Here is a 23,353-nt window from a genome sequence, read left to right on the forward strand (position 1 = left end):
TGTGCCACAACTACTGAGCCTGAGTTCTAGAGCCCACGAGCCACAACTACTGAGCCCACGCGCCTAGAGGCTGTGCACCGCAACAAAGAGTAGCCCCCGTTCGCCGCAACTAGAGAAAGCCTAAGTGTAGCAACGAAAGAGGCCCGCGTACCGCAAAAAAAAAAAAAAAAAAAAAAAAGAACTCTTGGAAAATAGTGAGAAAATACTAACTTGCCAATGGAAAAAATGGGCCAATGATATGCATATACTTTACAAAATAAAAAAATACAGCCGCCAAGTTTTTTAAACATTACTAATACTGAAATAAATGCAAAATAAAATAGTAAACAATTTTTTAAATGTTTATTTATTATTTGGCTGGGTCAGGTCTTAGTTGTGGCACGTGGGATCTTCGTTGCAGCACGCGGGCTTCTCTAGTTGTGGCGCGCAGGCTCCAGAGCACGCGGGCTCAGTAGCGGTGCGTGGGCTTAGTTGCCCCACGTTACGTGGGATCTTAGTTCCCCGACCAGGGATTGAACCCGCGTCCCCTGCATTGGAAGGCGGATTCTTAACCACTGGACCGCCAGGGAAGTCCCAATGAACGATTTTTGACCTTGCGAATTGACACTTTTTTAAGGGCAATACTTACTACTCGTAGGTGTTCTTTGAGTGATGTGGTTTAACTAACTCTGCCGTGGAGCGTGAATTGATTTCAGCTTTCGGGAAACAACTTGAGATGTGTATTATTAACCTCAAAATTGTTGTGACTTTTAACTCAGTATTCCAACTTGTAGGAAAATGTTCTAAGAAAATAAGACGTTAGTTAGTGATTTATGTTCAAGAATACTCCTTGCAGTATTATTTTTAACTTAAGAAATATAACAATGGGGAAATGATCAAACTGCACTACCCCGTATCATGATACTACGATGAAACCATTAGAAAGCCTGTGGAAATGCCTGTTACACAATCAAGCTTGAAAACTGAAGGTCCTGTAAAGCCTTAGTTTGGTGGGTGTTCTCCTATTATACACTCTCATGTCACCCAAATTGTTCTTTGCAACACTTGACCTTTTGTGATTAAACCATTAATTGTGAAAATAATTATTTTTGCTTTTCCAGATAGAATTTATGCTCCTGAGGTAGGAATTGTGTTTATTTTAGTTGTACCCCCAGGAAGGATATTCCCAGCATGCTGTTTTGTGTGTTAAGCAGACACTCAAATATTTGTTCAATAATCTCTCTCTTTCTCTCTGGCAGACACACACACACACACACACACACACGTGCGCACACAGAGTGAGATAGATGCAGGCGGACTCCCACCCACACATTGGAAGAGAATATACCAAAATAATAGTACTCTTATGTAAGTAAGACTCTTTACTTTAAAAAACATGCCATTATGTTTCCATCCAATTTATGAAACAATTACCCATTATAAGTACTGTAAAGGAATTAAGAGAGTGAAATTCCTTAGTTCTCCTAGTGGGAAATATTAACGCACTGCACTTACCTAGTGCTTTCCAGTTTATAAGACTAATTTTTGAATATTCTTAATTTCCCTTGATTCCTTTGATTCACCCACTAAGATAAGAGCAAACATCCCCTCGTGTTCCCACTAAGGAGATGGGGTCCAGGAGGCGCTATCCCTGCTCACGTGGTTGGCGCAGGAGCCAGAGGACAGCAGGACAGGGGCTGGAGGGTGAGGCCGCTGAGTGTGGACACTCGCCCCGGTGCAGTGCCATCACTGCCTCGGGGACCAGCGGCGCTGAACCACCCTCCTCCTTCCGCCCAAGTCCCTGGAATTAATAACCCACTACACTTGCAGGAAGTGAGATGCACATTCATGGCTCTAGTCCCCGTGTAGGAAAGAAGAAAGCAAAACTTGGAAGCAGATACTTTCTTTGCAGGGTAGTGAAGAAAAAGAAGTAAACCCATCACCCCTGAATAACCTCAGCTCTGTCCTTCTGCAGAGCGGGTGAGCTTTCTGTGGTTGGCCTCACTGGGAGATGTCCTAGGACTGTCAGGGCCAGCGGGGAACAGCTGGGGGAGATTTTTAGTGCAGTTAGTTTTCTCGACCAGTATTTAAAATAAAGACTTAACGAGTGATCTGACGTAATTTTAAATTTGATTTTTAATTAATAGGGCTGGCGTTGGGAAATGGCACTTTTTGTCTTCATATGTTTAGCATGTTTAACTTGTTTTTCTTCCTGCCGCGTTAGCACTTCCTTTCAGACATCTGTCCAGTTTGTGTCTTCAGTTGATGACCCCGTGGTCCCCGTGTAAGTGCCACGAAGGCCCCTGGCGGTGAAGTTGCCTTATGGTCATGTGCGGTGGGGCTGAGGAGGGGAGGACAGATGGTCACATGAATGGGAGAGTTCACTGGGGGGCAGATATGATCCTGGAGGGGCTGGAGCTTGGTACTTGTCAGGGGGCAGGTTTGGTGGTCTTCGTTCCAGGGTATTTAGTCATCCGGTTAAACGGCAGGGATGTTACATCAGGGCTACGAGGCGTCTTCCCAGCACGTCCCCCCTCTTTGTCCGAGCGCTCCTGTGTCACGCGCCGACACGCGTGTTGCACAGGGCAGACAGGAAACGGGGCAGAGTCGGCCGAGCTACCCCGCGTCGAAGCCTCGCTGCTTGCCCGTCTCGGGCGCAGCCTCGGCTCCAAGAACACACCGCTGGTCCACGTCCAGAGACTCACGGTCGGGGTCTGTCCACTCCAGCCCCCAAGGACAAGTTCCAGCCACGGCTTCTACTCTCTTGTCTTGTCCTCTGCCGTCGGGGACAGGGAAGTTGAGGGTCTTGCGTTGCCGGGATTTACGTGGCTCAGCAAAAAGCCCCCTGGAGATGCTGGAGGCCAGGGTCGCCCACGTGGAAGCCACAGCCGAACCACACGGGGAAGCCCGGCGGCCCCCACTTTGGTGGGTTTCTTGGCTGTTACTGGTGTTTTCTGCTCCCGGAGCCCCTGGATGATTCTGTTGAGGCGTCAGGGTGCGCCCTCAGGTTGATGATGGCTTTTATTCAGCAGTTTGGCCTCTTTGTCTAAAAGACCCTCAGCACATAATTTTAAAGTAGCCTCTGACCCAGGATGCTGAGCTGCCCTGATGCGTGTCACGTGTGAAGCCAGCATAACGTGAAGAGTCCGCGAGTTGCAGCGCCAGAGGGTGTGTGATGCTGCCCGGGCGGGGCTCGGATGGAGCCTGGTCCCAAGTCTTCAGCTTAAACTCCCGAGGCCTCGGTCACCTGTGTACCGCGGGCTGTCGGGAAAGTTAGTGAGAATCTACGTGAGCTCTTAGCAGGGTGATGGGCACAGAGTAGACACCCAGTGTTGACACCTGTGGTTAATCCGGGGCAGGCTTCCTCATTGCTCCCTATCTGTCACAAATGATACTCGAGTCAGAAAGCAGCCCTGGCTGAGGACTGTCACTTCGTCCCAGCTCACCTTTGGCTGAACTGCACCTACGTCTCCGTTCTCTGTCATAAGACGTCTCATACGTATTTGCACGACTTCTTGCCTCAAAACCGGCTTTTCCCCATGTCCTTTAGGGACGAAACCTGCTTAGATGTGAGGCTTTGCCCCTCTCCAGTTCCTCCCGCAGCACCCTGCTGCACGTCCTGTGTCAGAAAGGATGCGGCTCTGTGTGTGCTTCCCGTCGTGTGGTCCTCCGCTGCCACCTCCACACGGCCTTCCTGCAGCTCCCCAGAGTTTAGTCTTTTGTTACAGGAAATGAGGACTATTACGGTTATGCATATTCGAGCCTCATCTATGCCACCATTGGGTGAAGTTACGTTTTGTATCATTAAAACATATTTGTCTCTCCTAGTGTCTATTTAAAGCTTCCCTAAAGTTTTCTTTTTTTAGAAAATCAGCAACGGTGGGACAAACTATTTAGCATCTAGCATTTACCCAACACAAGGACACTTGTCCTGTCACCCAGCCTTACTCATTGTTCTGTTTCTTTAAACTGGAAGTGACACCCTTGCCCAGGTGGTGGATTTCATATCCCGTGATGACTTTTTAAAAATTTGATTGAAGTATAGTTGATTTACAATGTTGTGTTTAATTTCTTCTGCATAGCCAAGTGATTCAGTTATATACACACACACACACACATATTCATTCTTGTTTATATCCTTTTCCCTTATGGTTTATCACACGATATTGAATATAGTTCCCTGTGCTTTACAGTAGGACCTTGTTGTTTATCCATTCGATATATAATAGTTGGCATCTGCTCACCCCAAACTCCCACTCCATCCCTCCCCCACCCCCTCTCCCCCTTGGCAACCATAAGTCTGTTCTCCAGGTCTGTGAGTCTGTTTTTGTTTCATAGATACATTCATCTGTGCTGTATTTTAGATTCCACATATAAGCGGTATCATAAGGTATCTGTCTTTCGCTTTCTGACTTACTTTGCTTAGAATGATCATCTCTAGGTAGATCCATGTGGCTGCAAATGCCATTATTTCATCCTTTTTAATGGCCGAGTAATACTCCATTGTATATATGTACCACGTCTTCTTTGTCCACTCGTCTGTCGATGGACACTTAGGTCGCGTCCACGTTTTGGCTATTGTGAGCAGTGCTGCTATGAACTTTGGGGTGCATGTCTCTTTTCAAATTAGAGTTTTGTCTGGATATATACCCAGGAGTGGGATTGCGGGATCATATGGCAACTCTATTTTTAGTTTTTTGAGGAAACTTCATGCTGTTTTCCATAGTGGCTGCACCAATTCACATTCCCGCTAATAATGTACGAGGGTTTCCTTTTCGCCCCACCCTCTCCAGCAGTTGTTATTTGTAGACTTTTTCATGATGGCCCTTCTGACTGGTGTGGGGGTACTTCGTAGTTTCAGTTTGCAATTCTCTAATAATTAACGGTGATGAGCATCTTTTCATGTGTCTATGGGCCATCTGTATGTCTTCTTTGGAGAAATGTCCCTTTAGGTCTTCTGCCCACTGGTGATGGCATTTTAACTTTTACCATGTGGCTCCTGGGGCTCAGGGACCAATGACGCTGCTTTTTAGCCTCGAGCCCACCTTCCATGTCTTATCTCATTGGCTCATCCCCTCTCCCAACTAGGGGGTTATTGCCATTTTGTAGGTGAGAAAGCAGAAACTCGGAAGGCTTAAGACTCTTGCCCAAGGCCATGGAGGGAGTTAGTGACTCAGATCCTGGTCCTAAGGACAGAGCAGCTGTCCTGTCCTCTTTTTTCGGTCAAGGTCTCCCCAAACCCCGATGCTGACAAGAGCAGCTCTGTTGGCTGAGCACCGTCTGTTACCAGGACATTTACCCGAGCCATCGGCTGTCGGTCGCCAGCTCTTGGGAGGGGCTGTATCTTCTTGGACAGAGGGGGTTGAGAGGCTCTGTAATGTTCCAGCCTGTGCCAGAGCCTGTGTTCTGGGTCAGGGCCGTCCCCCAGCACGTCCTGCCTCGCTCCATGCTGAACTGAGTCCCGTGATGGGCGGAGGTGACGTCTCTCTGTGGGCCTGTCACGGGCATCCTGGTGCACTGGCCTTCAGCTTGGGGTGCCAACGCTTGTCTTCCTCTCAGCCTAAGTGGAGAGCTCCTGGAAATCAGGCACCGCACCGTACTGCCTTCTCATCTTTGTCTGAGCGCGGAGCCGGGGGCTGGGCGGAGGAAGGGTTACGTAAGCCCTGATCGAACTGCTCCGTTCGGTGCTGATCAATATGCGCTTGCTGACTTCAGCCTCCTGCGAGTGGCTCTATTTTAGGCGACTTGCCGTCTCTAATTCGGGAAGCACACAACGAGGGGACACGCACCGTGTCTGAGTCACACCGTGTAAGGCATGTGGCGTGGGCACCCACACGGTCAGCAGAGTTCCGTCTGGGCTCGCGGCACCTGAGACCTCGGAGGAGCCACCTGAGCTGGGCTGGGAGGAAGAGCGTCTCTCGTTCGTTTGAAACACAGTTCACATACGCGAAGGGTGCCTGGAGGACAAACATACGGCTGAAGAAATGACAAGACACCCCACTCAGGCCAGCCAGCCCTCCTCCCCTTCCAGAGGACACAGACGCCCTGAGCGCTGTTTCCTCATAGTTTTACCCCCGCAGCGTGTCCTGAGCAAGAAGTGTGCTTCCCCTGTTTTTGAAGTTCACGTAAACAGAAGCCATCTTCGCCCTCTGTTTTGCGTCTCTCTTCTCTCGCTCGTCCTTACCTTCGCGAAGAGTCTCCGTGTCGCTGCGTGTGGTTGCAGCTCCCTGATCTCTCGTTGGAGATGCCCTGCTGCCTGCTTTGCCTCAGTGTGCGTGTTCCTTCCACCACGACAGACGGGTCATTTCCAGCGCGAGGCGACTTCCTGGGCGTGTCTCTGAGCGCTCAGGTGCTACATTCTATACGGCGGCTGAGGTCTGCAATCCTGAGCCCCGGGGCGTGAAGACCTGAAGCCTTCCCAGATGGGTGCTCTCCAAACTGGTCACGCCGGTTTACTCTCTTGCCAGCCCGTTGCTCTGCATTCTTGCCGACCTTGAGTAGCAAGCAGGATTTTCACAGCTGTGAGCTATTTCGAATTATAACAAGGAATATGGATCTTTTGGATACTTTTAATTTTTTATTTGCTAACTTTTGTGAAGTTAGTAACAAATAGGATCTCTCTTGTCCGACCTCCCATCACCCGCCCACCAGCCTAACCTGCTCTCAGCCCCGTCCCATGTGCAGAGCATGCAGCCCACACCCCTGGGCTGCACAGCCATGGCCGTGGCCAGGGCGGAATCCTCCAGCAGGTCGGTGTGGCTCAGCTCCACCAGTGAAGTGACAAGCTCTCCAAGAGCCACCTGTACTGGTTCCCTAACCTGGCCGCACTGCTCTGTGCACGTGGCATCGTTTACTCTAGGAGTGAACACCGTCACCGAAATCTGATGCTTCGTACAATCACGCCGTGTCACATCGAGCGCGCAGCGTGTTTGCGTCCTGGGTGGGGTGTAAATGATAGTGCCCCTTGCAGTCAGTGTTACCTGAGGTTCATGAGGTATGATAATCAATTACTACCAACAGATGAGCCTTGAGTGTGGAGAAAAGAAAGCCAATATCTACGGAAGGTAAATTGAATACTTTGGAAACAGTCAACCTATACGAACACGAATGAGAACTGCTACTGAAAAGCACTGGGTGAGATACTTGCGAACATTTGGGGAGGAGAGTTACAGTTTTTCAGAGGGAGTCTGCCCTTGGGATGCTTTGCAAAGTTACTTTAAATTCTCCCCTATTCTTCTACCTTGAGAATTCACACCTGGAAATCGTGGGGTGCTGGAAACCACTGGTGACCGCTCACACCAGCTTCCCCCTCTCTTCTTCCCAGGACGCTGCTTTTGTTCAGGTGTTCTCCCCTCACCTCTACACCCACGTGTTTCGGGACAGACTTCATCTCAGCCCAGGAAGGGGTGCGCAGCCCACCGCACTGAGCCCTACTCCCTGGGGCAGGCGGCATCTAACCGGCACCTGACATTCTCTTACAGCGCTGTTGGTCTGGGGTGAGCCTGTGACCTGAACTGGCCAATTAAACCAAGGGTAAAATTTCCTCCTATCTCATTGGTGCTGAGATGTACCTTTTTTTACATGTTAATACTACTGAAAATGGAATGCATTTTAGAATGGGTAGCATCTCCGAAGAGATGAAGTGTAGGATTCCATAATGGGGGCGGGTTCTCACTTTCCAGCTAAAGGGATGGAGCCCTGCTTCATAAGCCCTTGCTCATGACCCTCAGGAGAGACGCGCTTCGCATCGGGCTGACCTTGTAGATTGCCGGGGAGAGCGGGAAGGAGCTGGCATTAACTGGCCTTAACCCTTGGAGCCCTCGATACGGGAGTAAGGAAGTTGTTATGACTTATGTCAGTCTGAATGGCTTGCAACTGCAAAGAGCCTGCTACAGCCCAGTATGCGGGGCTATGGTTTAGCCAAAGAAGAAAATGGACCCACATTCAAAGAAGCCTACCTAAAACATTTGGCGAATAAATACATGTGTTTTATGTTCAAACAGAGCGTTTGGGGAGTTGATCTCGTTTTTTTCATAGTTTCCTTTATTTTAACCAAAACTTCGCATTTCCTGATACATTACTGGTAGTGACTGGTCAGGTGAGACAGCCTCTGCTGAGTCCTGGGAAGAAACAAAGGCGCAAGGGGGCGTGGAGGGGGGTGGTGGTGGAGGACTCGGGGGGCGTGGCCTCTCCAGGGTGCCTGTGTAGGCTGCCTGTGACCCCCGGAAGCTGGATACCTTTCAAGCTGGCTTTTGGAGGCCGAGCACACCCGCTTGTATATCTGAACACAGAATTTGTAGGCTGAATGGTCTTGTGCTTCGAGATGTGACAGCATTTAGCACCCCTGCTGCCCTGGTCCCTGGGCTGTGGCGGGAGTTCCCGCCCTTTCTTGCTCATAGACAGACGCTGAACCCTAGGACTTCCTGTGATGACGGAAATGTTCTGCAAATGTGGCCAGTGTGACTAAGAAACTACATTTCGTTTTGTTTTGTTCAAGTACTTCTAGATTTACAGAAAAGTTGCTAAGATAGAGGGTCCTTGTATGTTCCTCACTCAGTTTCCCTATTAACATCTTACATGGCATGGCCACAGTACGATTGTCAAAACTGAGAAACCAACATTGGTATGTTATTATTATTGACTAAACTGCAGACTTGACTTGGATTTTTATCCGTTTTTCCTTTAATGGAGCGCAGCTTTAAATTGTATTTAATTTTAGTTAATTTGAAGCTAAGGAGCCTCATGCGGCAGGTGGCTCCTGATTGGACAGCTCGGCTGTGGACTGCTTTCACCGTGACGGCCGAGGCCCCTGGGCGACTCCGGCTGGAGCTGCCCCTCCCCCGTCTCCCTCCCCGTGAGAGCCGAGCTCTCGCCCCGCCTGCCGGCGCCCCACACTCCCCATCCTCGTGTCCCTGGACTCGCCCCTTGCTCACCCCGCCCAGCAGGGCCTCCGGGAGCACAGGGAAGTCATGGTGCTAGCTTCCAGTTTCGGTTCACATCACACAGGAAAAGGCCTTCTTTCTTAGCCGTGCCAGGTCTGCAGGCGGGAGAGCGTTGGGCTCCAGAGACAGGACCGCCTGACTCATTCATGGCCTCAGCACGTATGTGCTGCTGGCCTTTGCCACGCCAGGCCCTCTTCTGAGTGCTGGGAGGGCCAGCGGAAGGAACAGGCCAAGTCTCCCTCAGCAGGGAGCTTGCCTTCTAATCGGGAGAACCAGAAAATGAAGCAATAAACAGAGGTGTGTAATGAGCCAGGTGCTGCTAAGGAACAGGAAGAACGTAAAGGAGAAACCTAGATGGTACTACTCTCAATGCAGGTGCCTTCGAACCCCAGCTTCACGCCTCTCCAGCCGCGCGTTCTTGCACAAGGAGCTAACTTTGCTGATTCTCAGTGTCTTCATCGGGAGGACGGGGATGTGCGTTCTCCTTGGTCACGATGGGGAGGAGGTTGGATGTTCCCGAGGTGCCCAGCGGGACGCTGTACGTGCAGGCGTTCTGGTAACCGTCCTGTCTTCTCCTTCCTCGTTATTAGAACCTTTGGCCACAAGATCGGGAGGAGGGTGCATTGACCAGAGTTGGCTTATTCGTGTAAATGCATAACTATATTGAGGGGGAAGGTTTAGAACGCACCCCCGAGAGCATCCATTAGAAACCACGCATTGTAATCCAACTGCTGAGACTTTGCCCAACAAACCGAATGTATCTTGCTCCAGTTTTCTTGGGGGATTTAGTAAATAATACGGAGAGAGAGGGGCAAAAGATCATTATTTTTTCTGGCAATTTCCTTTACATTTCTCCTTCAAGATGGTAAGACCGTTGGGGAAGGTTGGTTGGGGCACAGGTTACAAAATCTGAACTATCTATCACACACTCTCTGTCGTGCCCATCCGTCACAAAGGGAAATGCCATCTTTACAAAGAGGATCACCAGACGGAACGTGGTAACTCAGAGATGGTCACGTGGCTTCCCGGGCCTCCGGAGACGATGCAATGCCAGGTGCTCTGGTTGCCTGCACTCCTCCTGCAAATATTCTGTCTTTACCTCTAATCAAGAAGAAACAAGGAAGCAGAGTCCAGGCTGTGAAGCATCCCCCAGGACAACTACCTGGGGCTCTTGTCACAAATGTAAATGTCACAAAAGCAAACACAAATAGGGGACACTCCCGTAGATCAAAGAGTACTACGCAGGCGTGACAACTGAATGTAAAACTTGATCCTTGGCTGGATCTTGGATGGAGCAAAATCAGCCGTTTTAAGGGTATTTGGGGGAAAATTGGACAAATTGGAGAAATAAATAACATTGTACATGTGCTAACTCTCTAGGCCGTGTTAACGACGGTGATCGTGTCGCGTTTGTTCGGAGATGCGTGCTGAAGCATTTTAGGCATGGAGTGTCATGCTAGCTACAGTTTGCTTGCAAAAGCACCTAGTGAAAACGTGTAGAAATAGTTATATGCATATGAATGAGAGAAAAACAGTAAATGTGGCGAAATGTGCACCAATTGGTGCATTTAGATGAAAGGTGTGCAGGACTACTGTACTCCTTCTGTAGGTTTGCAGTTTTTCAAAAATAAAAAGTTAGAGAAAAAGAAAAAATGCGGTGGCAGACTAACAGGCCTTGAAGAACAAAAAAGCGTTGTAAATGACATCTAATAAAACTCTGGGGGGAAACAGTGATGTCAGCACTGGATTTCTCAGCTCCTGGGGACTCCCTTTCTAGTCCTAAGCTGGCTACCCCTGCAGGCCGATGGCCATGGAGGGAGTTGGCTCCATTGCGTTCCTTGGTCTAGCGGGTCACAGCCAGGTCAGAGCCAGGTCACAGCCAGGTCGCAGCCAGGTCACAGCCAGGTCACAGCCAGGTCGCAGCCAGGTCGCATCCAGGTCGCAGGGTGACAAGATGCAGAGCAGGAGGTGTGGTGCATCCCTTAGGCCTCTGAGGCCCCTGCGGTCTCGGGGTCCACAGCAGCTCTTCACCGTCTCGGAGGCTGATTACCCACCCCCACCCCTGCCACGTGGCTCTGGGTGACGTGGAAAGGAAATGCCACGTGGAAAAAGAAGCTCTATCAGGGAGACATCCTGATGGACTGTATTTCACAAATTCCCAGTCCTTTCCTCTTCCTTAAGAAAATGAGATTCTTTGATCATAACGTGCTGGAAATTATCTGTGAGATCATCCAGTAAAACACGCTGACTTTACAGAGGATTAAAGGCTGAGAGTGACAAGCTGCCTGAGATCATAAATGCAGAACGCGGCACAACCCCACCGTAACCTCAGCCTCACCGCCCACACCTCTTCCCCACCTCCTGTGTCTGCGAGAAGGTCTGTGTCTGTGCGAAGGCCTGCTGTAATTCACGGAGCTCACAGACGGGACCTAAGCCCTTTCATACCCAATACAGCCAGTAAGGTCGCTGGTTCCACGTTCAATACTTGATGGAAAGCATTTAATTATCTTTATTGTGGCTCTGTAATATTATCTGCAGAAAAATATCTAATTTTCAGAAGAGTGACGTGCAGCAGTGGCTGCTTTGTTTTCTATCATTTACTCTTTTTTCTTTCAATAGTTTAGAGGCAAACACTTATTAAATGGAGGACATCGAGAATCTTTTACCCCGGAGTGTGGGGAAGTGTTTTTGAAAACTTGACCAGCATAGTTGAAGAATAATTCAGTGCAGCTAAGAAGACAACCTGCTCTTAGATCGCACTCGTCTTCCCTCGTCTCACAGTAGCTACTTTTCATGCGAGGGCTCAGCTCAGCATCGCAGTGAGTGCTGGGAGAGAGGGCCTGGTGACGCACTTGAGACTATTCAGGACTCCGGCAAAGCACTGCAACCCACAGTAGTAAGCATTTGAAAATGTGTTTCTATTCGGTGCCACTCTGTTTCTTTCTTTTTTTTTTCTTTTCTTTTTTTTTTTTTCGGTACGCGGGCCTCTCACTGTTGTGGCCCCTCCCGTTGCGGAGCACAGGCTCTGGACGCGCAGGCGCAGCGGCCACGGCTCACGGGCCCAGCCGCTCCGCGGCACGTGGGATCCTCCCGGACCGGGGCGCGAACCCGCGTCCCCTGCATCGGCAGGCGGACGCGCAACCACGGCGCCACCAGGGAAGCCCCACTCCATTTATTTCTGTTCTTATTATAAACGAGGAAGCCCCTACTTAGAGTTGCACAGCACTTCTTAGACCTAATGTCAGTTATCATTCCTTTCTCTTTTCCATCTGTTGAGTTCATAAAATGAACCAAGGGTCACAAATAAAATGCCACTAGCTATTTTCATCAGGTCATAGGAAATCTGTGCCAGGTCGGGTTCCTCTACACTCTGCCCTCCTGGTTATTAGTATCTGTTGAGTTCATAAAATGAACCAAGGGTCACAAATAAAATGCCACTAGCTATTTTCATCAGGTCATAGGAAATCTGTGCCAGGTCGGGTTCCTCTACACTCTGCCCTCCTGGTTATTAGTAGGAAATCCAGGGAAACATCTGTGCTTTTCTAGGGAGAGAAGATGGTTTGCGCAAGGGCTTACGAGCCTTTCTAAACGCTGATGACAATGTAGATTCTGTCTTCTTGCCTGATTCGCGAACAGAGGGGCCCAGCTTGACTGGAGCTCAGACCAAGACTGAGCCTGGTGGTTGGATGGGAATGATCTACCTCCTCAAAAAAGACTCAGGAGAAAAGAGTGGCACAGCGAACCACCCCGTGGCAGGTCCCGGGGTTCAGGGCTGCCCTGGGGAACAGACCCCCCGCGTCCCGATGTGCAGCTCGCGGGGACTGAGCGCGACAGAGGCCGAGAGGCCGGTGCAGCCGGGGGCATGGCGTTCCACGTGTGCTTGGTGTGGTTGACGGCAGGGAGAATTTAAATACGGCGCCTGCCTGTTTAATTAAAGAGAGCGTCCCTGAGTCTACACTGACCAAGACAGGGGGCTTGAAGACCCCAGAGCAGCTCCCAGGGACCAGCAGGCCTTCCAAGCCTCTGGACATGCTCTGACCCCAAGCCAAGCCGAGCAGCCGCTCTGGGGTTTGAGCAGCGAGGTGCTTCGAGCAGCATCGGATGATGTCACCTTCTGCCACGGGGGCGGGCTGTTTATCAAGGAGGTAGAGCGGCTCCTTAGGAGCAAAGAGAGGAAATAATTTGGTTCAGTCAGGAAGTGGTGTTGGGTTCACGGTCGCATCACCTGAAAGCCATCTCCCTGTGTCTTTGGCTAAGTTCCTCAAAGATCACAAAGTGAAGAGTTAAACTTCGTCTGGTGACATTTAAAGGGAAGCAGACGAACTTCTTGTATGTTGAAGACGAGTGCTTTCAAGCACCCTTCGAGTAAACCCAGTCGGTGTGAATTTCCCAAGAAAAGTTCGTTTAGCTATGTCAGCTGTTTGAAGTTGGGAAGAGAGTCGGAACGTAAAATGCACATAATAATAAGTTTCTGTCAAGGCTTTTTTTAAAAATAGCAAATGGAGGTGAGAGGGTGTAATACCCCCAAATGGCCTTTGCCACGTGTAATTTTCAGGTGTTTCCTCTTTCTGAGGCAAATCTGCAGCGCTAGCCCTCCGACTCCTACTTTCCGTGTGGTGAAGATGTGCAAAGGGCAATATTCTCCTATAGCCTCTATTTTAACCTTCTCTCCCGTTCTCAAATTCTTTTAGCGTCAGTGGTTTTGAGAACCCAATAGCAGAAATAGACGAAGGTCTAGTGAAAGTGTAGCAGTAATGAGAACGCACGTTCAAAAGGCCTCCTGCCCCCCAAGTCTGTACACTGGCAGCATTTGGGGCAGAACAGAGAGGGACTGGTCTGGCCCACGGTGACGTGGGCGCCTGAGATAATACAGAGCAACAGCTCACACGTGGATTCCTCGGGAGAGAGCACTTTCCAAATGGGCCCAGGGAAAAAGCTCTCAGGATGCATTCAACTGAATATTCAGCTGGCAGTGTGCTGTATCCATGCCTCTTTTTTTTTTTTAAGATTTATTTGCTATTTATTTATTTTACTTATTTTTGGCTGCGTCGGGTCTTAGTTGAGGCATGCGGGATCTTCGTTGAGGCATGCGGGATCTTTCATTGTGGCGTGTGGGCTTCTCTCTAGTTGTGGCGTGCAGGTTTTCACGTCTCTAGTTGAGACACGCGGGCTCCGGGGCACGCGGGCTCTGTAGTTCGCGGCACGCGGGCTCTCTAGTTGAGGTGCGCGAGCTCAGTAGTCGTGGCACCTGGGCTTAGTTGCCCCGCGGCATGTGGGATCTTAGTTCCCTGACCAGGGATCGAACCCGCGTCCCCGTCATTGTAAGGTGGATTCTTTACCAGCGGACCACCAGGGAAGTCCCTGTCTCCACGCCTCTTAAGCATACACACATCACTACCCGAATGTCACTGTCGTCCCTCGCCGGTGAGTTAGACAGAATATTCAAGAATCCCGCGTGAGGGTCGTTGGCATCTCTATGGCTTCTAAGCAAGCCTAGTAACTGGTGGCATATTTGATCGCTGTCACCAGTATTTCAAAGTGACAGCATAAAGTGCTTCAGGGACATTTTTTCTCCCTTCCTTGAGATAAAAGCAGTCATCCTTTTCCTTGGGTTTCCTTTGTCATCCTGTGAAGGGTTGTCTCCTATTGAGAAAATGTTCTTGCTATGCAAGGAAATAGCCTAGTGGGTATCACAAATCCTTTGCAAGGTTGAGAAATGCAACAGAAGTGAATCAACTGCACATCTCTAGTTTTACTCCTGGTAACGGGCTGTTTTTCAGGTGCACTTACATAATGCTGTGCATTGAGGTAATTGCATAATCTGGTTAAAAAAAAATCTTTGAATCTCTGCCCACGCGATACAGCACTTTTCTGTACTTGCTGAGCTGCACAAATGGTTGCAGATGGTCGATTATAAGAAGATATGTTCTGCTTTTCACCAAAAAAAAATTATAATATTAAGATGTAACTATGAGATACGAAGGACCACAGAGAAGGGACCAGAGTGAAGTTGAGAGCTCGGGGTTCCAACCGAAACTGTGCTCGTGAGCAAAGCACTGGTGTTTGCTGCTGGGCAGGGGTCCCCAGCTCTCAGAGGGGGTGCTGGGTGAGGCTCTGTAATGGGGTCGCCTCAGGGGACCTTTGCACGGAGCCATCCAGGGGACGTGGTCTAAGGTGCCGGAAACAAACAATCAAAATGGCCTGTCCAGGGTCTAGACCCAAAGCGACCTGAGCATCCCCAGCTTCCACCCCTCCTCAACCTGAGAAGCTGCCCAGCGTGGATGAGTCTTGCAGTCCTGTCCGAGGTCCCGGGGGGCACCTTTCTACAGAGGGGTCTGAGGGTCGACACCACTTAGAATTTCAGCTGAGACATCAGGGAGAGAGAAAGAGAAGGAGGGAGGGAGAGAGAGAGGGAACTGGCGAGTTTGAAGCCAACCAATTCAATTCTTCCGACCCGTGGAACGTCGCCTACGCTGACACGCCTGAGTCAGCTTACCTTTGCACCCAGCATCACAGGAATAGTGATGCTTCAGGACGTCGCGTCTGAGGCAAGCTGCGGTGCACACAGGACACGGGCGTGAAGAAAGGTCATCATTTCTTGACGCTAAAGTGATGATAGTGGAAAGAGGACGATAAAAAGGGACCCCCACTCGCTGTGCCCCTGGGCGGCAGGAGATTCTCCTCTCTTGTCGGTCTCTCCTGGTGCCTGCTGCAGTTTGGATGTCGTATTGTTTCAGCGTCTGTGAGTAAGAATGCAGTGATGCAGGACTTCCCGCGAGGACCCCAGAATAGAAAGCCCAGGAGGGCTAGTCTCATTCCCACAGGGGGAGAAAGGGAATCTGGCTCGGCAGCTTGGGGTGTAAGGAGATGGTAATTCCCACCAAGACAAATGAGCACGATGCTGAGGGAACCTTCCTCGTGAATATAAATCTCTGCTTTTAAGGGACAAGAGCCCATCATGTTACCCCGACTGACAGTTCGGCCTTGAGGCCTTTGTTCTTTGAAGGGCAACAACGACTTTTTATTATTTTTTATTTATTTATTTTTTTATTATTATTTTTTTTTGCGGTACGCGGGCCTCTCACCGTTGCGGCCTCTCCCGTTGCGGAGCACGGGCTCCGGACGCGCAGGCCCGGCGGCCACGGCTCACGGGCCCGGCCGCTCCGCGGCACGTGGGATCTTCCCGGACCGGGGCGCGAACCCGCGTCCCCTGCATCGGCAGGCGGACTCCCATCCACTGCGCCACCGGGGAAGCCCAACAACGACTTTTTAAATGAGAATAGTTTACAGAAAGACCGCCATCTTTCTACCCTCACGGTGACCACTACCTGTCAACTGAGGTCTGACACACGATTCCAGATTCCGCGCTAGGAGCCCGTTGCTGTGAAAGGTGGCGGAAGGACAAGGCTCCAGACAGCCCTGTGCCTCCGGTAGCGCCAGTCATGGGGGACGTCGCCGTGGTCCCCGCTTCAGCTGCGCACAAGCCCGCGTGCCTGACGAGGCGCGGGGCATCCTCCGGCTTCGGCCCCCCCAGCGTCTGCAGTCCAGCCCCAAACCCTAACCCCTTACCGAACACCTGCCACGCGCAAGATGTTGTCCTCAAAGTGGAGGCCGCGTGGACTAAAGTAAGTCCCTGCCCGTAGGGAGCGTATGATTTAACAGGAAGGGTCACACAAGGGCAGATACAGGCAGGCCTCGGAGACGCTGCGGGTTCGGGTCCAGGCACCGCAATAACGCGAAAATCACGATAAAGCCAGTGGTTTCCTAGTGCTTATAAAAGTTTGTTTACACTACACTGTAGTCTCTTAAGTGTGCAGTAACTCTATGTCTAAATAAAAAAAGGATGTACACCTTTTCATGGAAACATACTGTATTGCTAACTTATCAAAAAACGCTAACCTGTCACTCTCAGCAGGGGAGGTTGAGGGCTGAGCAGCGTCGAGGCACGAGTCTGTTAGTGATGTGTGAGCTGGACTGAAGTGGAGGAAGGGGGTCGGCGAGGGGAGCCTAGACCCGGGGGCAGAGGCGCTCGACGGGCAAGCGAGTCTTGGAGACGCCGCACAGGTGAATTCCGCGGGGCCTGGCCGTTGATGGAACGCCGAAGGGGTAGTGCAGAGGGAAGGGTCAAAGCGCCGCTCGCGCCAGGCACCCTCCTTCCGAGCCCGAGAGCCGAGTGGGCGGGAGACCGGCGATGCCGTTATGAAGGTAAGGGCCTTGGAGGAGATGCAGGTGTGGGAGTAAATCTTACAAACACAGATCGGAGCATCCGGATGGAGCCATCCAGCAGACGCTTATAAATATGAGATCGGAGCCATCGAGAGCTGTCGGAGCTGGAAATAAAGGGTTAGAAATTAGCTGTGTAAAGGTGATAGATGAAAATGCTCCAACGGTGAGGCCCCGAGTGAGAATCACTGGTTCACAGATACCTGGATTCACTTATTCATTCAATCAAGGAACGTCTGTTACATGTCCCTCGGGTCCCAGTTGCCTTCTTGTCAGCTGGGACACAGCCTCCACTCTCTTGGCTGTTTGTCCAGCCACAGGTACAAAGGCAGATGAGCTCTCATGGCGGTTGTAAAGTGTGCGGTGCAGATGTGTACATTACGGCGTAGGTGCACAGGGAAGGGCGTGAAAATCGGGCGGGGCAGTGTGGGGGTCTGTATCAGTGTGTGCACACGTGTGTGTGTGTGCGCGTGCGTGTGTGTGTAGGAAAGTTTCCCAAAGGAGGTGGTTCTAAATGAATTCTTGAAGGATCAGAGGAAATTGGACAAATGAAGATTCTATTTTTAAAAAAATAACAGAAGCACTCTGTTTGGGTGATTTAAAGTAAGTCAGAACCACTGTAGTAAAGAGTTCCTGTCGTTGAGAAGCAAGGAAGGAGGTTGAACAGGTATGTGGGCACCTTGTGGGTTCACCTAAGGGACTTGACCTTCTTCCTAAAAAGTATAGAAATCATAGAAGTCATAGATAGAGGGGGGCTTGACCAGACTTTTAAAACATATCCGAATGGCTTGTGGAAGGACCCCCAAACTCAGAAGCCCTCGCCGCATACCTGAGACGGTCCTAGGGCCACGGGAGGCAGGTGGCTTCCCACGCGCCCTCCACAGCCGTTTCCTGCCCTGAGCGCGGAGGCTGGCATGCTGCGGGCACAGCGGTGCAAGTGTGTGATACCTCGACCAGCAGAGGCCAGACTGCACAGCCGGGCTGTGGACAGAAGGGAAAGCAGCTCAGACAAGGAAAGACTGAACACGGGAAGCACGGATGCCCATCCCGAGCGGGGCTGGGTCACCCCACAATCAGTACATTCCCAGAGGCCGTGGGAAAAACAAACCAAAATAAATCTTCTACCAAAAGAAGAGCTGTAGTACTCAAAGAACAAAATTAAGCCGTGGAATTGACTGTCAGAGGCATGGATATGGAAAGGGTAGGTCCTAGGAGAGGAGGAAACCCCAAGTAGGGTGGGTCTACGCTTTTTTCCAGAGGCTGTGTCTGTGCAGAGGGAACCCCCCGCCGGGGTGGCCTGTCCTGGGGCTCAGCCTCTATCCTGGACACGTCCTCCTGGCTCACCTGGCCCTCCCTGAAGGCGGGACCATCTTCTGGGACGCAGTGTCGGGGACCCTAATTCTTTCTACGGGGGGGCTTCTTGCACCAGTACTTCTCAGAGAAGTGACCCCCAAGGCCCCCGCCCTACCCCCGGCTCTCATCATGCTCTCCCCTTGCCGAGGCGCTGGCAGGGCTGTGCTCTCCGAAGGTGCTGGAGAATCTGTCTGCAGCTTCTGGTGCTGGCGAGTCTTGGCGTTCCCTGGCGCGTAGACGCCTCACTCCAGTCCCCGTCTCCATGGTTGCATGGCATTCTCTCTGTGGGTGTGTGTCTTACAAGGGCACCAGACACTGGATTTGGGGCCATCCTTCATCCAGTTGTGGCCACATCTTAATTTGACTGCATTTGCAAAGACCCTATTTCCAAATAAGGTCTCACTCACAGCTTTGTGGGTTGGGATTTCAAACTATGTTTTGGGGGGCACCAACCACACCCCCAGTCATGTTAATACTACAGGAAAACGACAAATTCCCAGGTTTTTCACATTTTTAGACCGCCGTTTAAAATATTTCCAAGCTAAAATGCTTTTGCAGTATGCTTTCGTGTTTGCAACTTCAGTCTAATCCTTCTTGAGAAGGTTGGGAGATTTAGCTGAGGCGGTTGCTCCTGGCAGAGGGTGGCAGGATTGGAGTCTCTGACTTCCTGAAGTCACGAGACTCCCCAGCCAGTTGTCCCGGGAAGGAAGCACAGTCACCAGAATAACCGGAAGCAGTGACGTCATGGGCTGGAGGAGCAGACACAGGAGATGGGGCACGTTGGGTCAGCAATGTGGGTTGTACACAGCGTCGAACTTCAGGGTGTACCATTGTGAGTCTAACATCTGTTCCCTGCAAGAGAATTCTCTTTTTTTCGGAAAGTATATGTCATATGTCCTTAGCAGACAGCTGGTTTGGCCCTCGGTTATGGGAGGTGATGGGCTAATTACTGGCCGCAAGACAGGAAGAGGAGAGGGAGAGAAGAGGATGGGGAGCTGATCTTTCCAAGTCAGTCCTCATCTACCCTCCGTGCTGCGTCACAAAGCACATTGTGTTGAAAGCACTGGGGCTCTCGGCCTGGCAGTCCACTGCCTGATTCGCTCATATGTCCGCTCGGCAAATCTTTGCTTTGCATGTTCAGGCATCATGACAGACAGTGTGGTTAGTGGTTTGCAAAACAGACATGATTCCTGCCCTTGCAGAGTCTACAGTCCGTTGGGAGCAAAGCATTAACCAAATCGTCACACATGTGCACCTGAATATTCCAGTCTACACAGTTGCCGTCACCTTGAGAGCATCTCAGTTGGGGACTGGCCGATTCTGGGGGTTCTTGGAAAGCATCTCTGAAGGACTGGTATTGGAGGTGAGCGCTAGGGGTGGAGTGTAACCTCGTGGATGCGAGTGGGAACACAGCACGGCCCAGATGGGGGTAACTGGGTGTGCAGTGGCCCCGAGAGAGTGAGGGGTGGGGTACCTGTGAGAGCTGAGAGCAGGGCAGCGTAGCTGGAGCCCGGGAGCAGGAGCGAGAGTGTGGAGAGATGAGGCAGAAGGGCTGAGGTCAGTTCACTTCCTGACATCAGGCTGTTTCCATAGATTTGGGTGAGGACTGGCAGCCCTGCTTGGGTTTGTCGGAAAAGGAAGGCAGCCCAAGGCCCTGATCTGGAAATAAGTCTGAGATTTGTGTCAAAACATGATGGCTGGGCTTCCCTGGTGGCGCAGTGGTTGAGAGTCCGCCTGCCGATGCAGGGGACACGGGTTTGTGCCCCGGTCCGGGAAGATCCCACATGCCGTGGAGCGGCTGGGCCCGTGAGCCATGGCCACTGAGCCTGCGTGTCCGGAGCCTGTGCTCCGCAATGGGAGAGGCCACAGCAGTGAGAGGCCCGCGTACTGCAAAAAAACTCCAAAACCGAAAACCAAAAACAAACAAAAACAAAAGCCATTAAGTAGTTAAATTTTCATGTTTGAAAATTTGGGAAAAAAGAGTATAAGGAAAATAACCTCATCATCATTTTGCGTACCGCAAAAAACAAAACAAAACAAAACGAAACAAAACATTATGGCTGTTTCTTAAAGCCTCTGATAGAGGGAATACTATTAAAATTGTACTTAAAAATTTTCCAATCATATGGGGTTATTAATAATGAAATAAAAGTGATCCTTGTGGTATGGTAAGAAAAATCAATCTACATGGCAACAATTACTTGTGAGATTATTTTTTAGATAGTTTACTGCTCTGTGCTTTGTGCCTAGATTAAAACATGGTCGACTTTTTGTGAATATTTCATATGAACTTGGAAAGAATGCACAATCTAAAGTGGTTGGATATATATACATATTCTTCATGTCAACTTTCCTAAATGTATTGTTTAATTATTCAGATATTTACTGATTTTTGTTCCTCTGCTTGATTTATCATTTATTGTGAGATGTGTTGGATATTTCCCCAAACGATAATGGATTTATCAATTTCTCCTCTTGATTCTGTCAATTTTTGATTAATATATTTTGAAACTTTATTATCTGGGGCATACAAGTTTGGAAATATTGTATCTTCCTGGTGAATTTAAACTTCATCAATATGTAGTGAGTTTTTTATATCTTCAAATGCTTGTTTTGTAATTTGTATCGCATTTAGATTGCTTCATCAGCTCTCCTCTCATTAGTATTTGCATGATATATCTTTTCCATTCTTTTATTTCAGATTTTCTGTGTCTCTTGTTTTAGAAATGTCTCTATAACTAAACTCATTTTAAACCAGTTTGGCACTGTTTGTCTTTGAACTGGAGAGTTTAGCCCACTCACACTGATTGTAATTTTTGATATATTTTTATTTGTTCCTATGCTGTTAGTTTGTGTAAGGTCTAGGATCTGACTTTGCCTTACTTACAAACTAACGATTAGCATGTTCCTGTTTTATGGGCGTTGGAGGAAGACATAAGCTTCCAGGATCAGAGAGAAGGGACGTTACCAGTCTAGTGACATGAGTACCATATTTGCATTGGTTTCCTTTGCCCCCCACCACTCAAGGTGCAGTGAAGGGGGACCAGATGGATGCTATGCTCACAGTGAACCTGCCTCTCAGTCGAGGAACACTGAGCTTGGGGACCTTGTGTTTATAAGGGGTAAGCGAGCCTGTCCTTTGTCCTGGAGGAAAGTGTTACCTCATCCTGCAAAGTTGCTCACTGCAGACACAACCCTGAGAAATGGGTTAAGAATGCTCCGTGTGCAATATGTTCCTCACACGCTCGGCATGAATGGATGAGGAATGCAGAGACACTCTGGCCCCTGGTGGTCGCCACTCCCAACAGCTTGTGTTTTCCACTTATCCTCCTTTTTCTGAATTTCTTTTTTCCCTTCTTTCTTGTCTACTTCTGGAATATTTTCTTGTTCTATACTTTTGTCTCTATTAATTTAAGAATTCCAGTCAGCTCTCCCATATCTGCAAGTTCAGCATCTATGGATTCAGCCAACCTTGGATCCGCCAATGATGGTACGCCAGCGTTTTATGTGAGGGATTGAGCATCTGCAGATTTTGGTGTCCGAGGGGGTCTTGGAACCAGTTCCCCATGGATACCAATGGACAGCTGTACACAGTGAATTTCTACTTCTTCATTGGTTGCTCTAGAAATTTTAGCATGTATATTTAACTTAGTCTAAAAGTAATCTGCATCTTTATTGACTTCCAGAAAAAATACAAGGACGCGAGAAGATTGTAACTCTGATCACCCTCCTTATGCATATGCTGTTTTTTCAATCAAGGTTTCATTTCTAACTTGATTTTTATTTCTTTTTATGCAGTCCATGAGTGTTTAGCTCTCCCCATATGTTTTCATTGGTAGTGAACTTTCTCACGTTCTTGATCTGGAAGTGTCTTTCTGGTTTGCATTCTGTCAATTTTCAGCAGATCTGACTTTTCCTTTATCAACTCTTTCTTGGACTTTGTCTAAAGTGCTATTTAATCTACCTGTTTTTAAATGTACATCATTACGATTTTAAAGTTCTACTTTTGTTTACAAATCTGCTGGACCATTTTATAACCTCTAATTTCCTTGTAATGCCTTCAGGCCCCCTTTTTGTTCTTTAAACATATTAAGCAAATGTATTTTATATTATTTATATGAAGGTTTCAGCCTCTGCAGTCTTCACACGTCTGATTCTGCAACTTGCTATTTCTACCCACTCTTGCTCCCGGTGGCTTACCTCCTCGTGTATTTAGCAATTCATGATTGTGAGCCCGTATTCCTGATAATTTTCTCTGTGGTTAAAGTTTGAGACCTCTCCAGAGTACTGACATTTGCTTCCACGTGGTCCTCGGGCTGCTATAAGCTGGGATCTTTAAAAAGTAAATATCTGGCTTGGAGTTTTTCAGAGTGTGAATTTTGGCCTCCACTGGCATGAAGAGGAGCCACAGCAACATCAGAGGAGAATTGTCTTTCTCCTTCCAGTGTTTGTACCTGCATAGGCAACTCTCCTCCTGCCGGGGGAGAATTTCCCAGCTTACCTTAGGGTCTGCCCCAGCAGGGTCCTGACTTTCAGGGTGGGTCTGACCTGCCCTCCCACCCTGCGTGGGCCCCAGGCTTTCTCCAGTTCTCCCCCAACCCGCCCATTCCCCAGACCCCGATAAGACCTGGGTCTCGATCACAGGAATTGACACGGGCTACAGGACAAATGCTGCTCAGAACACTGCTAACCTTTGGAGAACATCTTCTTATCCTCATCCTTTGCCTAAAAGTTTGTTTTCCCCCACTTACTATTGGCTCAGCCGTGCTTTAAAAAAAAAGAGAGAGGATTTTCCCTTTGTTTTACGTTATCTCAGGAAATCTGCCTCTACATACGTAACCCGCTGTTTTGCCAAG

General features: G+C 49.5%; 1 protein-coding gene and 1 long non-coding RNA gene across 2 annotated transcripts in view; both read left to right on the forward strand.

The window, feature by feature from the left end:
- Positions 1-8,018, forward strand: part of LOC129392450 (uncharacterized) — a 16,772-nt gene extending 8,754 nt beyond the window's left edge. Inside the window, exons 2-3 of the long non-coding RNA XR_008618314.1 lie at positions 5,695-7,512; positions 7,710-8,018. This is a non-coding gene — a long non-coding RNA (uncharacterized lncRNA). The remainder of the gene's footprint in view (positions 1-5,694; positions 7,513-7,709) is intronic.
- The window catches only part of RPS6KA2 (ribosomal protein S6 kinase A2), a 215,722-nt gene that overhangs the window by 12,539 nt on the left and 179,830 nt on the right, over positions 1-23,353 (forward strand). The gene's annotated exons all lie outside the window — the stretch shown is intronic.

This window comes from Physeter macrocephalus, chromosome 10 (genome assembly GCF_002837175.3).
Source record: "Physeter macrocephalus isolate SW-GA chromosome 10, ASM283717v5, whole genome shotgun sequence".
Taxonomy (NCBI): Eukaryota; Metazoa; Chordata; class Mammalia; order Artiodactyla; family Physeteridae; genus Physeter; species Physeter macrocephalus.